Source organism: Kryptolebias marmoratus, linkage group LG1, assembly GCF_001649575.2.
Source record: "Kryptolebias marmoratus isolate JLee-2015 linkage group LG1, ASM164957v2, whole genome shotgun sequence".
NCBI lineage: Eukaryota > Metazoa > Chordata > Actinopteri > Cyprinodontiformes > Rivulidae > Kryptolebias > Kryptolebias marmoratus.
Window position 1 is genome coordinate 10,459,473 of NC_051430.1, and position 11,431 is coordinate 10,470,903.

The following is an 11,431-nucleotide window of genomic DNA, read 5'->3' on the forward strand; positions in this document are numbered from 1 at the left end:
TGGCAATATTAATAAGATATAGCTAATTGAAAATGTATTACATTTACAGAATTTAACCTGATTACTTGATAACCTTTTCTGTCTTTGAAAAACCCATGTGTTATTTTTTTATTATGTATCATATATTGAACAAAAATATAAACACAGCTTTTTTTGTTAAAAAAGACTTTTTTTGTTTTATCTGAACTCATAGATCTAACCTTTTTCGATGTACACAATAGGCCTTTTTCTGTCAGATATTGTTTTGTGTAAATCTGTGTTAGTGAGCGCTTCTTCTTTGCCGAGATAATCCATCCACTTCACAGGTGTGGCATATCAAGATGCTGATTAGACAGCACGATTATTGCACAGGTGTGCCTTTTTTGCTTTAAAAATAGATATGGATAAAAAAATTCATCAGCAGCTGCAAGTGTTGGATGAGAAACTTGGCAAGAATTGTAGCTGTAACCATCCACAAACTCTTGAAAGTCTGTGTAATTTTTTTAGAAACACTTTTCACATCGAGTTAGCATGTTGTTGTAAAATTCTAAAAAACACTACAGAATACACACACACACACACACACACACACACACACACATATATATATATGTATACAATTAAATAACATGAACAATTTCAACGGCACATTTTAGAAACTTCACTGTGCATTCTACCATTTGTGAACCATTTTTGAGACACTTAAAAGTAGCAGAGAGATTTAAAGTTGTCTGTGTCCCACTCAAAACTGTTCACACGTTGCCTTACTAATGGAAACCAGTTCTTTGAAGTCATATATTCACACTGCAGAAAAAAAATACTCAAATTCTTCAAGCCGTATCAGAATAATGATGCTCTGTGCTGAGGAGGCACTTTATCAAATGCCAAGCACATGGCTCCAAAAGCAAATGAAAACCAAAAGCTTTTCCTGAGCAGATTTGGGCCAAGCAGCCCTTACATTTTGGATTCCATGTGTGCGATGAGCAATGAGCATAACACCCTCGCAATTAATTTCCTGTCTGTGGAATAATTACTCTCATCCTTTCAAGCGTTTATTTGAGGATTTAAGCTAAGCAGTAAAACATTTTGGGGTACATTAAATGCAGAAGTATGACTGATAAACCACAAAATAAATCTTTTTTATTTTATTGCTCACCAAAAGGCAGAATGATAAAGTTTTTACCTCTGTTTGTGTGGGTATGTGTTCATTTGTCTGTGCGGTTTGCAAAATATCTCATAACTCACTGAACAATTTTTAATGAACCTTTCAGAAAGTAATCATTGGTCATTGGATGTACGCCTGCAACTGATTAACTTGTGGAGTCAACTCCATTTAAGATGACCGCCACAGCTAATCAACCTTAGCTTACACAAAAAATGACTTTAGCTCAGTGAATTTGACAGATTTTGAGCTAAACTTTTGTGTGGTAGTAACTGAGTCATTCACAACACATAATCCAAGAGTTTACCAACCATACAATCCCATTTGATAGCACAGAATGTTATTTATAAGGTTTAACCAAGATGGTTATAACTTTGTTATGTCTAAACAGCAGTTGAGTTGTTTTATGAATTTTATCTTGATTTTCTCTCCTGACTGTGTTAAGTTGCTATTCTTTACCCATATAACAGACGCCTACACTCTGCTCGTTAGTGAATGCTGGCAGGCCACCGTTTTAAAATCAAATGGTAAGCATTGCACCTGCTGAACGGTTTGTGGGCACGCCTGATGTTGACATTACACTTTACCCCAAGGCCACGCTGACAGCCTCCCACAGCGTCTATAGCTGCAGACTGGTCTGGTTTCTGCTCTGCATCAGAGTATGTTCTTGTTTACAAGTTTTACAAGCCTGAGCATATGTTTTATCATTGTTGAAAATAGATGACATATTTATGCAACATCTTTACATACGAGCCTGACACATCCCACATTCTTGCAGCTGGTTTTTGGACCCGTGTTAGGGAAACATACTACATCCTGACTTAGTCTGTCATCAGTCTTCCTCTGTGGGAGGTCAGCCCCAGGAACATACCCCTGATTTGGGGTCTCAGCAGTGGTGACAGCTGTTTTTTGCATCCAAGTAAAATCAATACAAGCCACGGCTGATGGAGGGGACGCGCTCCCCGTTGATTGTAAGGAGAGTCTCTGCTGTCATGATGAAGAAAAAGAATCCAGCTCTTGACTCCCTAAGGAGTGACAACATTCACACCGCCCACAGCAATGACACTGCATGCTGTTTGACGGCTGATTTGAGCCAGCTGTACTGCCAGTGGTGGTGCAACGATTGCCAGGATCAGCGGTGAACACAGATCCTGTCACTTACTGCTGGTGGCTGCTCATCTCCTTCGTATAAGCTTATGCTTACAACTTTCCCACACCTTCGACAAGAAAAACATCAAACGACAGTTGAAATAATACATCATAGCTTGTTCATACTGTCGTTTGTGTTGTGAAGACTTCAAAGCTTCATGACAGCTTTTTGCTCAGAGCCTAATGTGCTACACTCGACACAAAGTAAGAAATGCAGCTTTTAAGAAAAAGAACTGTTGTTTACCTGAGGCGTATTTCAACAAATCACACACATCTTTATGCCTGTGCTCTGTGGGTAATATCCAACCTTGACTCTGCAGCTTTTAAGTTGCAGATGATTTTGTGACGATCCTGGGAGTCTTGTGACATTATTTTAACCTATGTGACTCAGCACAGGCTCTGCTTGGCATTCTGACGAAGGAACAAACAGCCAGCGGCCCTCGGTCTTCTGCTCATCTGCGAAGGCTGTTTGTCTGTATCTTAACTTCCAATCCTCATGCATCTTTCTTGATGTTACTTTGATTCATTTAATCTACTGCTGTGCAGCTTCACTTAGCTGTCAGGGAACGTTATTAAGCTTTGTGCATTACTCTAAATCATGGTACAAAGCAGTCAATCACTATTTGACACACTGAGTATGTTTCTGTTATATCATTGGTGAATAACTTCACTCAACAATTCCAGGTCTTATTATAGATAACAATTAATCATAAATGAAAAGTCAGTATCTCACTGGGCTGCAACTGCTGGCAAGTAGTTAGCAAAAAGCATTCACTATTGGGTCTCTAAAATGTCTCCAAATGTTTGTGGGGGTTTTCAATTTTCTCACACGAGTTGCAGAGGCCTTAAAATTTCATGCAACACAATTTGTCTCTGAATATTCAGTTGTCACAGGTGTCTCAAACCCATCAAAAAAACATTGTCATTTTAAGTAAAAGAGCTGTATTTTGAAACCTGGACAGGATCTCCTATGACAAAACTTCAAACACTACAGCCCTGAATGTCCAGGGCTAAAACCCACACTGATAAGAGATATTAAATAGTGTAAAATTGGGCTAAATCTGCTTATATTAATTTCCACAAGGCTTGCTGGTCACAAACACTCAGAATCCAGTGGGATTGCGACTGAAAATTCATCTGTTTCCTTTGAGTCACCAACTAGTCTCCATCAGCTGTGGCTCAGTCAGATAGGGCCCAAAACATATACTGCCTAGGCCAGCTTCACACTGATTGAAGACCTTGCTATACCTATTAAAACAACAACAGCATAGAAACAGCTGGGTCTTTGCAGGCTCTTTTGCAAGTTATTCTGGCACATATTAAGAACACAGTGGGCTCCCTAATTTGCTCATTAGAGAGTGATAGGTCAATGATAGTTTTGGACATCATACCCACAGCATAACTCTGTGAGCAGCAGCATAGCTTGGTCATCGACACTTTGAAGTAGGACTGACCACACTGGTTCATGCTTGGGTTATGACCTGATCCTCTGCATCCAGGGCCTGTTTCGAGCCAGGGTGGGGCCTGGGGCATGGCGCAAATGTGAGCATATGTTGTAGGATCATTAACACAACAAGCTGCTGAACATAGAACATAGTGTGAATGCAGGAGAGTATTTCAGGGACTGGAAAATAACAGAAAAAAATCATTTTGGCAAGTACTAAGAGCCCAGCAGTGTCATGATTGCCACTGAAGGAGGTTTTCCATATTTGATGTGATCCAGACATGTTTTAATAAGTTGTGGAAGACCTCGAGTACTAGCTAGGTCTTAATCCATTGTGAAAGGGAAGATAAAGCTTGCATGTCTTTAATCAGTAGGGTGGTTTTTTACTTTATTTTATTTATGAGTGTACGATTTATCATTACAATAATAACACAACACTGAAGCTAACCCCATAACCTACACTAAATGGGCTGCCATGTCCTCTTTTATCAAAGTGTTAAAAAAGCAATCATAATATCACTTAAAATAACCTATGTAGGACTGCCTTTTCCCATCAGTTCAGTTGTAGATTTAACAATTATTCTTTTTGTAAATGTACTTATTAATTATCTGGCTTGTTTTAAGAAAATGTCTCAATGAAATATGCATGAACATCAAAAAATGTGTGTTAACTATGCCCTTCAAACAAACCACAAGACAATATGTTACATGTGAATGCAAGACTAAGCAATATTACATAGTTTAATGTTTAAAACCTATAAAAGAAGCATTCTGGGTTTTTGTTTTTGTTTTATTCACATTTTTTGTCTTCAGTTGCTGTTTGGTTAATGTAGGCAACAAAATGCTCTACTTTACCTACCTTATAAGTCAATAATTGGATCTAGGAATTATATCACACCCAACTTAAACATGTTTACAAATCGGAAAACCAGTAGGATTTGCCTAAACCAAACTAACTATTTTTTGCAAGAGAAGCTAGTAACAATGTATTTCTCAGCATTTTATGCATTTAAACATTGTATCATGTCAAAAAGGTTGTATAGTTATGTGTTAATTTAACATTATGAGATAAAAATTGACAAAAGTGAAAATAAATAGTTTATTTCTGTGGCTATCACCACTTTTATTAAGCAAGGCAGCCATATTGGATTTTGAGGTTGGGGCTGGTCAGGAATCTTTGACTTTGGGGCACATTCCAGTTGATTTTTCCAACACAAAGTAGGAAATTCTGATTTCTGAATACAAATGTACTGCACCATGTGTTTATAAAGGAATGTTTGACTGTGTTCATAAAATCAGAGGTCACACTTCTTCACATTCATTATGTGAGATAAAATTGGGTGAGATAAAAAAGTTCCTCCAACTACCTTAGAGTTTCTTCAGAGTTCAGGTGTGTTGGCATCTCATTGACTTTTGTTTACTATGACAAGGGTTTTCTTAGTTCAATGGAACAGTCATTATAGATTTTTACTGTAGCTTTTATGCAATTTTGGCTCTCTATAGCTGTTTTGTTTTTAAACTCTCATCATTTAAAATATGTCTAATTTAAAATGTTGCATCAGTTTATTTTTTGCTTTATATAAAGGAAAGTTATTATTATATTATAAATAAAACCACATAAAAAAACACCCAAAATGACATCAAGCAGAACCACTGACATCAGACCTAATTTGGGCCTAGTTGACTGCCTACAGATAATGGACATTCTTTTTCTGCACATTGACTGACCCAAATATTTGGGCTTTTGTTCAGGACTTTGTTCATTTTAGTAGTAAATCAAATTATCCCTCACACGCAAAGGGAAATATTGACATAGCGAGAGTCCTAGATGCAAAGTTGTAACCTGAAATTTTATTTAAAAAAAGGATGAGATCTCACAGCTTATAGAGCTCTTTAGCACCACATTAAAGTCCCTTCAGGATTTTGCAGACTTTTTTTATGATAGTTGTGGCCCAAAAGTGTCTGATTTTGCAGCAGCTTTTTTAGAAAGTTGCAAAGTTTTGGAACTGTATTTTTCCTTTAAATTGGTAATAACAAATGAGTTTACAAAAAACGCCAAGTATTTTATGTAATTTTTCCAAATAAGGCACAGGCTTTTTTAGGATTTTTAATGTTTTAAAGCACCAACAGCAAACCTGTTCAAGTGTTTTCTTAAAAAAACATCCTTAATAAAAATAACAAAAAGAAAAAATATATATATTAATTTAAAAAAATAAGAAACTAATCTTATTAAATTAAATGAAAAGGATTAAGTTGTACGGGACACTGTTACCTTTACTCATAAACATTGTGTGAGCTCATTTATGTATATTTTCTCCTCTGCAGCACAGCAATGGGACAGGTTTTTATTTCTCTCATACGCTCTCTCACAGACCTACTCAGACAAGAACACCTCTCTAAATTTATAATTAGGCTTCTCTAACATCTCCCATAAATGTGCATTATAATCAAACGTACTTTGCTCCTTTCAGCACTTGCAACATATCTGGATGCAGCAGCTTCTGTCATGGCTATTTGTGTGGCTGGTGCTTTGGAGAAGCCACAACAACCTGGAGCTAAACATGCTCAAAACAGTGGAGATGACAATGGATCACTGGAGACACCCTCCTCACCATAACCCCTATTTCCCAAGACCTGGGGAGCAACATCTCCTCTATCCTCAAGAAGGCCAAGCAAAGAATGTACTTCCTGTGTCAACTGAGGAAGTTTGGACTGCCGTGGGAGTTGATCCAGTTTTATACATCAGTCACTGAGTCAGTCCCATGACCCTCCATCACAGTGTGGTTCAGAGCAGCCACCATGCGGGACAGGGACAGACTGCAACGGACTCTGAGGACAGCAGAAACAATCTCTGGAGCTCCCCTGCCCTCCGTCCAGCACTTGTAAACCTCAAGAACCAGAAAACAGGCAGGAAAAGCACCTCTGACCCCTCACACCCTTCACACTCTATTTTTAATCTCTTTCGATCTCTTTCCAATATCTGTATTTTTTTTAATCTTTTTTCAGAAGATAAAGAAGTCTGCAGACCAGAAATAACTGCCATAAGAACAGTTTTTTCATCATCCCGTTAAACAACTAACTAGTCCCTGTTTTTACATTTTACATATTACTTCATGTAAAACTATCTAAATGATTCATCTTCATGTTATCTGCACTTTATTGACTCATCCTAAGCACACTGCTTGTATACTGTGCAATATCTGCCATATGGCTTACTGTGTACGGGCTGTATTGTTTTTTTTTTGTTGTTGTTTTTTCCTTGTCTTGTATTGTATTGTATTGTATTGTTCTATACTACCTGAGAGACACCACCAACTAGAGACAAATTCACTGTGTGTTCTTTCCACACTTGGCCAGTAAATATGATTCTGTTTTTGATTGTATCTGCGGCTGACAGACTGCACACCATTTGCAGCCCAGCTGACAAAGTGGCTAGCCAAGTAGGTGGAGGTTGTACTCCATTTTGAGCAGCTTTTCAGGTTAGGGCATCAGCTGGATGTCTTGCTGTGATCCAGTGGTGAGACCGGTGTGCACCCACTTTGGCCATATGACTGATATAAACAAAACAAAACTGTTTCCATGCCAAGCTCCAAGTTGGATGAATAAAGCCAGTGAATCTGGTCAGTTGAATGCTCTGTGTGAACAGCAAGTGAGTTCTATTTTTTTATCTTTCTTTCACATTTATGTTGATAATGGCATAATAATGCTACACAATGTTGTGATAATATTTGATGGCAAACGTAAACTTTTGGCACTGGACAAGTTTTTATCTTGCAGGCTTGGATTCCAGGAAGTGAAAATAGGCAGGAGGCTAAAATGATTGGTTCAATTTATGGAAAAGTTGCAGTGGCTGGTCAAAATTGCAAGTTTCAGCCAAATTTGCGAGGATTGGTTGAATTTGTATTTGTAGTTGCAATTGCAACATCACAACTTCCTGGGGGGACTGACATTAGATGATAGCGAAAACAAAGCTTATCAGCACCTAAATAATGAATGTGGCAAGTCAGTTACTTTGTTCCTTATAGTGGGCACTTAGGTTGTGGTAAAAACATTGTACCGTTTCTCTGAATTTAAAAGTAATAAGATCTAAAAGAGTCAATTGTTGTGGAAAATGCTGGACATTGGAGGTGTCATTGGAGACTTTTAAACCAATAAACATAAGTTTCATTCCTAAGTCATTGTATCAAACTTTAGCATTTAATTTTTTCTTTTTCCAGTTTTTGGTTTTGGTTATTTTAAATTGAACTGCATTGTTAGATTAAGGCACAAATAAACTTATATTCCTATATTCCCTGCTTTGTACACATGAAGCTGTGGGGTCGTCTGTCTCCAGGTTGTGAGGGTCCTGATATTCTGGTGACAAGGCAATGGAGTCAGAGCACCAGTTTAGCAGAAAATAATTTCAACACGTTGCATGCGTTCAATACAAAATGTGATGTTAAAAAGTTATATCTTCTGTGAGAGCAGCCTGATCCATCTCTCTTATCCTTGAAAAAAGAAAAGAATCTGAGGACAAGAACTAAAGTAGAAAATAGCTGGACTTCTGTTATTTCATTTCATGTCAACAGAGTTTAAAAAAAAAGGAATGCAGGCTCTGTGTTCTGACATTTTTCCACTTTGCAGTCTTTTAGCACAAAGTGAAAATAAATGGTCTGATTGCTGCTATTTAATAATAATATGGCTGTCAGAAAACAACAGCTGTAAATAATAGGAAACGAAAGGGCAAAAAATAAATGGGGGCATTAAAATCACAACAGGTTGTTCTGAAATTACCATACAGTCAGTGAGCCACTCTGACCAGACTCCTGTCATTCTCAGAATCGTGGTAATAAAGTAAAAATGCATGCTGAGCCAACCAGAAGGTCTTTTAGAACAAAATTGTCTGCAGCCAGGTTTTTTTTTTTTCTTTGTACACCCTGCCCTGACAGTAATTACAACCCTGGGAGCGTGTGTGTGTGATTCCACCGGTGCTTGTTTGTACAGTAAAGTGTACTGAGAGCTGGGCTGGCTGCAGAGATAAAGGCTGAGGCGAGGCCCCTTGGAGTGAGTTGTGGGTGCAGGGTCATACCACTGCTGAGACGACCTTTTGAATTAAAGCCACTTCCTGGAAGTCTAGGTGAGCACAATTTTATTTCCATGGAAAGAAACTGAATGTGTGAATGCATTGCTCAGCTTCTAACTATAGAGCTGCCAGCTCCCCCTCCATTTTTAATGTAGACATGCTGTTAAATGAAGTGCATATTTTTGCATTTTCTATTACATTGTTCCACTCGTTTATAAAAAAAATTAAAGTTGCAGCAGTCCTTGAAGCAATACATATCGCTGACTGCCTTTCATGGCAAAGTTTTAGACTAAGATCATTTTAAAATCTCATGTGATATTGCAATTTCTTGCACGATCTGTTAGCGCTTGAAGTATGAGATATGAATGAATGTCGACGACTACCACACCAAATTTCAGCACAATATCTATAACATTCACTGAGGTATTGCCCCTTTTCTGTTGGCTAATGGAGATTAACAAAGGCAGCAATCTTGAATTGGGTTGACTTAGTAATAAATCCAATCCAACTTTATTTATAAGCACTTTAAAGCACCAAGGTGCAGCAAATACTGTACAGAGTCGACAATAAAACACACAATTAAAACATGAATAAAAAAACAGATAAAACCATAAAACAAATCTAAAGTCCTTTAAAATTCTTCAGATTCAGAGAAACATGTACTTTTTACAAAGTGTTAAAAGCCAAGGAAAAAGTGGGTTTTAGAAAGACGTCTGTCTGGAATGTCTGTATGGAAGGGCAGTTAGTTTCCCAATTTAGGAGCTGCCACAGCAAAAACACAATCTCCCTTAGCTTAAGCTTAGTTTTGGGGACATCAGGAGCAGCTGGTCAGCTGATCTGAGTGAGCGGGTGGGTTTGCAGGGATGCAGCAAATTTAAAAGGTCGGGTGGGGCAAGGCTATTCAAAAATTTTGATGCAAATAAAATCATTTTAAACTGGATCCTAGTGTATGGTCAGCCAGTGGAGTGAGGATAAAATATGGGAGATGTGCTTGCATCTATGTGTGCCAGTCATGCAGCAGTATTTTTTACCCTTTGCAGCCCAGCTCAGGGAGGACCCTCCAACCCCCATATAAAGTATGTTACAATAGTCCAGCCAGGTAGTGACAAAAGATTGGAATACTGTCTCAAAGTGCTTTCTTAGAAGGATGGTTTTTACTTTGGCCAGGTGCCTCAGATGATAAAAAGTCCTTTTAACAACTGCCCTGATCTGGCTGCCTAGCTTAAGGTTGGGATCCAGTTTGACCCCCAAATTCTTCACACTCAGTTTGCTGTACTGGGCCAAGGAACCTAAATCGATCTAAATCGATCTAAATCTAGGGCCTAGTGGTGTCTCCAAAGACCATCACTTTGGTTTTGGTTTCATTAGGATTCCAAAGGTTAAATGCCATTGTCAAGTTAAAACAGCAAATGGTGCATTTGTGGGTGCATTTGCTATCTCCACCCAATTGGCACATGCATCAGAGAGAATCAAGCGCACCCATCTCTTTCACTCAGGCCTTCAGAAGCCTATAAGGTAACTTGGCACACCTGTGCTCTTAATGATCTCTTCAGACAAAGAGCCTCAGCTTCAAGCTTCCACAGAGACACCACTGGTAGGAACTGGACTTTATATCATTTAATCTGCATTCTGAAGACCAAATCAGCCTTGTTGATGGAATGGGTTTATGTATTTGGAATGTAGTTTGTTTGTTTATTCACTGATAACTTAAAAGTAAATTAACATTTCCTGGAAAACTAGTTAATTAGTTCATTGTGATCTGAAATTGACTTTGTTTCATCTGTTTGTAGGTTTTCAACCTGCTCTGTGACTTCTTTAACTATCTTGACTACTCCATGTAAAGTCATGGTGGTTTTTGCACTGTCAGTTGGAAGAATCCAAAGGAAAAAAGAAAAGATAAATAAAAGATGTCGCTGAGATGAGTGGTTCCTGCGTTTCTTTGATGGGAACAAGCCTTTTTCAAGTTTGGGCAGAAGCCGAGGTGGTTTAAAGAGAGGAAGACTTGACAGCCATCCATGCCTTGTTGTCCTCAAACACTCATAAGGAGTGGATTGGTAGAGTATGTGTCTGTCTTTTTGACCCAAAGTTACAAGGCCTTTTCTACCTCTCTCTATCACTCTCTCCTTTAAGGGCTTCAGGAGGGTTAAGAGGGACATAAATATGACTGTCATCTGATTAGCAATGCAATGAAATACCACATTTTCTGAGTATGAAACAAAGTGGAGGAGCAGATAGAGAGAGAAAAAAAGAGGGCCTAAAACTGAGCCTTGTGGGACTACAAGATGGAGAAGAAGAGGATACTAAACCATCAAGGCTAACATAGAATGTTTGATTTCCCAAATAGGACCTGAATCTTTAAAGAGCAACTTCCCTGATTCCCACTCACTGCTCCAAACAAGATAACAAACTGTTATGATCCACAGTGTTAAATGCAGCCATAGATCTAAAAGCATAAGGATAGCACAGTCACCAGTGTGAGTACCTAAAAAGATATTGTAAAAACTTTTAAAAGAGCCAATTTAGTGCTGCGGAGAGTTTTGAAATTAAAGTAGATTTTTTAAATTAGAAAACTTTATCATTAGAAAACTTTGAGAGCGCTATGAAAAGACGATTGTCCTTCTCAAGGCCTTTGGAC

General features: G+C 38.2%; 1 long non-coding RNA gene across 1 annotated transcript; it reads left to right on the top strand.

Annotated features, from left to right (window-relative positions):
- Positions 1-10,260: 10,260 nt before the first annotated feature.
- Positions 10,261-10,715, top strand: LOC112450452. Its single transcript, XR_003039088.1, has 2 exons — positions 10,261-10,390; positions 10,587-10,715. It is a non-coding gene; the product is annotated as an uncharacterized LOC112450452 (long non-coding RNA).
- The last annotated feature ends 716 nt before the right edge of the window (positions 10,716-11,431 follow it).